This window comes from Notothenia rossii (assembly GCF_949606895.1).
Source record: "Notothenia rossii genome assembly, chromosome: 5".
Lineage (NCBI taxonomy): Eukaryota > Metazoa > Chordata > Actinopteri > Perciformes > Nototheniidae > Notothenia > Notothenia rossii.
Genome location: NC_136903.1, coordinates 28,514,189 through 28,520,964, shown reverse-complemented (window position 1 = coordinate 28,520,964; position 6,776 = coordinate 28,514,189).

Below are 6,776 nucleotides of genomic sequence, written 5' to 3'. Positions count from 1 at the left end.
GCAGCACATTGTTTCACGTCTTTGCACAGCCTTTCTCAGCAGTATAGAGTGCAATGTGTTGGTGAACCTTTGTTTCCTCCTGACAGAAGCACTCACTTAAAGGTATACTCAATTCAATAGCTTTATTAGCATGACCTCAGTTACATATAGTATTGCCAAAGCTCTGTATAGTTGCAACATCTATACAAAATATAAATATACAATACTCCCCCTTGTGGCCAAAGGCGGACACAACTCTTGTCTTCAGATGTATGCTTGAGTGCAGCAAAATGTAGCACAGTGACTACTTTGTCAACAATATATATATATATATATATATATATATAAATATATATTTTAGTAAACGGGACATTATAATCTCCGCACATTAACTCTATATTTGCCTCTGCCATGGTGCCAAAACGAAACGAAATAAAATAGACAATATAGGGGTAGCTTCATCTCTGAACTTCTATATACTGCATCCCTCCATATCAAATAAACCATAAACAAATACATAAAGTTGTGTTCACTGCAGCGATCTATTTTCCAACCAAAACTATGAAAACTTGGTGATATACAGCGGCGTTTTCTCCTGCAGACCAAGGGAAGAAAGGTTTCCCCTGTGTTTTCAGCCTTTGTTATCATTTTGATAATTACAAATATATATTCTTGTCTGTGGTTGTTTTTGCGTTCAGGGCATACAAGGGGTGTAACATTATGTTAATCCCAAAACTATATTGAAATAGAGTCTCGCTTGAACAGCAACTGCGTAGCTGTGACATTACTGGGTTATTTGGTGATAACTACCAAAGTAATGTAACTTCAGACGAAGACGTCACTTAGCTTCTCAGACGAGAGGGGTGGCGACGAGAGTGTCACGTTACTTCTCTCGCGGCATAGTTCAAGGCATGGAAGGCGACGATCGACACGTTAGTGAGCTCAGTGAGTTCGTTCATTGGCACAAATCACACCTCATACACGGGGGGGGGGGGGGGGCGTTCGAGTCCAGTTTTGAATAGTCTGCCATGGTTTCGTTCCATTTCAAAGAGCTTGACGCTCGGCGTAACCTTGGCGCACTGCCACTCAACATCCAATCCCAGAACTTGAAGATTAATCACAGGGTTTGTCAACGGGACTGTAGTCCCAAACGATAGCTGGGGATTATGGGTACTGTAGTGTCTTCGGCCATCCTAAACTCAGATTTTTTTTCTCGGATATCATATCTTATTAGCACCACATCCCAGCGAGCATTGCGGCTAAAACATCCAATCAACGAGTTTCAATCTGAGGATCTTGGGTAATCAGTTCAGTGGGTTTGTGGTACATATATATATATATATATATATATATATATATTATACCCCATTTGTATTGGCCTGTACCCGGTTATACATTATACATTGCCACATTACAACTGAGTGAACGTAAAATGTAAGTATTCAGTTATGAAGACATAATCTGACATTTCCACTGGGTGATTATTTAAAATGTATGCTGTTTAAAATCTAAAATTAGATCTATTGTCCATCTATATTTTGATTATTATTTAATGGAAACCGTCCATAATTACGGTGCCCCCTAGGGGAAATGGAGAAGAAAATAAAAAAATATTTTAACATAAAAAATAAAAAGTTTTGCCGGGATATCGCAAAACGTTTGCGAGAAACATTTTTTTTTCATTTCTTTCAAATATATATTTTTTTCTTCTCCATGTCCCCTATGGCAGTGGTTCCCAACCTGGGGGACGCGCCCCCCTTGGGGGGGGAGCCAAAGATCGCAGGGGGGGCGCCAGGCCTCAGATGATTTGAGGCCAAATATCATATTTAGACTTTTTTTTTTTTACATATAATTGTAAGGCAATACATGATTGTCACTAAAGCCTTGTAGTTACATTACAATAAAATATAAAAAATAATTGACTAATTAATTTTAATTAAAATGTGTTAGTAGCTAATAAAGGCATAAAAAGACAGAAATGTATAATTGTTTCTTTAATAGAAATGTTTCTTCTGCCCGTAAAGTGTCCAAACCATGCCGGTTTCAGTTGGATTATTTGTCATAGTTGCTCCGATCAGATCGGTCTCCTCCATTTTGTAGATTATTTACGACTTTTGAATCCACATAAACACATCGGCAAAATCCGGTTTACTTTGAGCATGTGTTTTAAACAGTTTAATCCCTTTGTGAATTGTTTCCACTTACGGGAATTCAAATGAGTCTAATACCTATCAAAGTCACTCCAATAGTGCTCCTTAATTACGCTTTCATCCTCCTTTAACAAAATACTTCACATTCATCCAGTTTGTGACAGTAGTTGTAGCATTTTTGAGAATTTTAAACTTTAATTATGTGTGTGTGTGTGTGTGTGTGTGTGTGTGTGTGTGTGTGTGTGTGTGTGTGTGTGTGTGTGTGTGTGTGTGTGTGTGTGTGTGTGTGTGTGTGTGTGTGTGTGTGTGTGTGTGTGTGTGTGTGTGTGTGTGTGTGTGTGTGTGTGTGTGTGTGTGTGTGTGTGTGTGTGTGTGTGTGTGTGTGTGTGTGTGTGTGTGTGTGTGTGTGTGTGTGTGTGTGTGTGTGTGTGTGTGTGTGTGTGTGTGTGTGTGTGTGTGTGTGTGTGTGTGTGTGTGTGTGTGGTGGGGGGCGCAACTTCCAACAGGAGTCATGTGGGGGGGTTCTTGGGAAAAAAGGTTGGGAACCCCTGCCCTAGGGAGACCCCATCTAGTCAATCAGAGAAAATCCGGACAATCTGATGTAGAATTTCAAAATAAAATACTTTTTAAATCTCATATGGGCTATCGTCCTTCTGTTTTTATACAAGAATAAATAAATTAAAAAGCTTTGAAAACTATGCAAAGCTCAATACAGGCGATGACGTCACCTCTGCGCATCCCCGCGAACAGGGGGGCTTCAATATACGGCAAGCCTTCAACCGAACCTACGGCACAACACCGGGACCTCACAAATTGCAATACTTATAAGGAGCCGTACACATGCCGCAGTTTTTGCGTGGCTGTGTCTTTAGTTGTAAGCCCAGTGGCGATCTGTTCATCTGCACTGATCATACTGATACTGATAAAAAATGGCTGTTGTTATTAGCATCTGGTTAGCTAGCTATGCTAACGAATATAAAAAGCTTTTTCTACAACCAGTGAGGTAAAGGCACATCTTTATATGATCATTATAGTTATAAAAAAATAAGAGAATAAAGTAAACAGGTATAAAATACTATATGACAGTAACAAAAAGTTGTTATTAATAAACAAGAATACAGTTTGAAAGGGGAGTGATTTGTAAAATATCCAGAAAGAAAAAGTAAGTCTGTTTGAAACAGTTCTGTTTCACATGGGTCTTGTTGAGAGATGTATCCGTAGATTTAGTCCCTAACTTTGCTCTCAAAGTGCAGCAAATTGATGCATTTAACTTCAACATAAAAAAAAATCTTCCCCTAGAGGAGGTGAGGTCCAAAACATGCCCACACCCCCCGTCAAATTGTCCCACCCACATTGATGCTTCCTACGCCCATGGTTATCTCTCATCATCTGAGAGCTCCAAATCTGAATCTCCCTGAACTATCTGGTATAGAATAGGCCTATGTCTGCTTCAGTTCCGTCTCCTGCAGCAATATTGCAAAAATGAGTCATTAAGTCAATGAAGATGCACCCTGACGTCCACTAGAATGGACATTTATAAAAGAGCTCTTATTTCAAAACTTGAATTATTGAATTGCTTTTAGTAGTAATTATATAGTTCCTCACTTGTTAATAAACAAGAACATATGTGATTTTGTGCGAAAAAGTACACGTCCCACCGTCCGGGACGTGTTATTTACAATATCGGACAAGTAGATATTTCAATTGACTTGTCCGGCGGACAAGTGACGTTTTTCGCCCTGATTTATTGATAAATTCAGTTTACAAAAGGCAGAACTCATTCGCAAATTGTCAGTGTCCGCCATTGTTCGTTTAGAAATGTTAGTTTCGGTTCTGCTTGTCGATTCCTAAGGAAATGCATCTCGCCTTTTTCTGTACAGACGGGGGCTGGGCGGGGCAGCGCTGGAAGTGTAGCACAGTGGCAGGGTTGGGAAGCAAAACTCTGTTCCGAGTAGGAACAAATAACAATTGTCCGGTACCGGGATTAATAAGAGTTGTGAGGATAGGAGGCGAGGCCGAGCCCCGCGGACCACAGCTCTCTCTCTATGCTCCGGATCAGCTGTTCGCTGCATGGTGCAGCTCAGCGTCTCTCTCTCTTTCTACACACAGCGGATCCGCTGCCCGTTTAACAGCCTCATCTTTTTCAAACTTTCTTATGTTCTTTATCTGACACGTAATGAAGGTTATTAAGCGTTTTAGCTCATGTGTTGTTAATATTGACCGCCATTTCCTTTATGAAGTGAAGCAGCCTCCCTGTGTCCTCGCGCTGTCCTCACATCCCCGGACCCCCAGACTCGGAGGAGCACAGGGATGTCAGTGTTGTTTATGAAGCAGGGTATAGAAACTACATTATTTAAATGAAAATACTATTTATTTACTTTTACAAACAGTGAGCAGCTGGGCAGATGCAGCATGTAATACACATGCATAAGGACATGTGTAAGCGTGCAAGCGTCTTTGAGTTGTAGAAAAGCGAATAATTAATTATTACTTATTATTATAAGCTATTATTATTAGCCTATTATCATTATATTTAAGGCCTAGCGCTTTTCTACATAGGCAGGTATCAGGCAGGTTGCAGTGTAACATCAGAGGAGACTGGGCCAATTGTACATTCTCAAACTGCACCACTTAGAACTAACTAAACAATGCAGAGATTATTTTTATATAATTGTATTCAATAACCATAATAAATTAAACAGTATGAAGTGATTTGTAAATAGGAATACAGATTTGACTTAATGTTTTCATAAATATATTTTTCTCCCACTTTATCATGGGACTTATTTTTACCCTCTCAAAGAACCGAAAATAACCAGAATCGAAAAGCAGAACCGGAATCGTTCGAATCCAAACGATACCCAACCCTATGTGTGAAAATGTAAAATACGATGGCGAAGAAGAAGATTCCAGTGGCCCCAATTTTTGTCCATTCTGGACAAGTGAAAAATGTATTCGGACAAGTAAATTGCCAAACTCACTTGTCCATGGACAAGTACTCTCTAAAAACTTTTTCTCACACTGTAATAATAACAATTAATCAACACTATTTTACTTCTCTTCCTGCCTCTATAAAATGTTGTTGTTGGTATGCCTGCCATTTTGGATGAAATGAAAGAGGAACTTCCCAGCATGCAATTTTAACCAATGACATATCACTGGAAAGCCCATGATGTCCTCTGTACAGTGCAGTAGAGATTGATAGAGTAGCTCAAAAGAGTAAAAGGAGATGCATGTTAACAAAATGTCCACTACAGTGGACATTTGTGAATGGGTCGGGTCCCAGGCAGTGCTTAATTTGTAAATCATAAGGTGCCGGAACGCAAAGTACATATGACAGCTCAGGGATGACGAGACGCGTACAGGTCCCGGAACGTATACAGAAAAGGTGCTGAAAACAACATGAAAATGTCCACTTGCAACGCTGTGGGACTTACAAGCCTCAATTTCAAATAGTATCCATGGTATAAATGTTATGACGATAATTTATAATTGTTTAGGCTAGTACGCACAACATAGGCAAATGCCCACATCACCACAGGTGGGACTTCAGTATACAGCCAGCAATTAATTTCTCAACAGGTTTAACGTGTAAAAAAAATATTTATTAGGCCTATTCAAAGATTGCCACGGCGGCCTATTAATAGACAGTATGTTTGCTCACCATATTTAGTTGTTTAAAACACCCCACATCACGAGCATGTCCGGATTGTCCTCTATCTCTTTTTTTCTGCTTTTACTGCGTGTGTCTGTGGCAGTTCTGTGTCCTTTGGCCACCCAGGACCTCACGTACGGGACTGGATTGAATTTAGCCAGGGGGGGTCCAACAAGATTTAGGAAGAGTAAAGATGACATGGTGGATGTGAGCAAAGAGCTACGGTTGGGAGTGCAAATCAAGTTCATTTGAGAAAATCCGCGCTCACATTCAGCACTTGCAATGGGAATGCTGTTGACAGCAACAAGTAACTCCATCTGAGTCTCTGTACGTTCTGTAGGCCCGTATGACTGCGCGCGGGTTGGCAATGTTGAAGCGCTGACACAGTGACTCGACCTCAGTCTCTCCATACAGCGCACCTGCGTCCTCGGGCCAGTATTGTGCGTAAAGCACCTTCAACTCCTCAATGAACTTGTTATATCCAGTTTTATCTGGCATCCGGCCTCCTTGAGATAACATACGGTCCTCCAAGTTCTTGGCCACAGTTAGAAAAAACTGACCTGTCGCTGGACGTCCCACACTCTTCTATGCTCAATGCGCTCTCCTCTCCTACTGAATCTTCCTGCTGTAAGCCAGCTGATGTCGCGGTTCCGCTCGCCTCTTGCTCCGGCTGTTGTACCGGGCTAGTTGATGCCAGGGTACCCACCCGTTGCTGTTGGTGGTCCACCTGGCTGACGGTAGCTGGCTCCTGTTCCGGCTGGCGGTGAACCTGACCCGCTGCCCGGGCTTGGCTAGCTGTCGGTTAGCTAGCTGGCTAGCTGTTGCGGCGCTAACCTCCTCCTGGTTTTGACCATCAACATGACCGCTGCAGCTGCCCTCGTCGCTGCTTGTGGAGGCTTTTCTGACTCGTTTTGAAGTGTCTATTACCTCTTCCTTCTTTTTGAAGAAAGACAGTCAATTTAACTGTCTTTTTGACATGCTTGCATTGAATC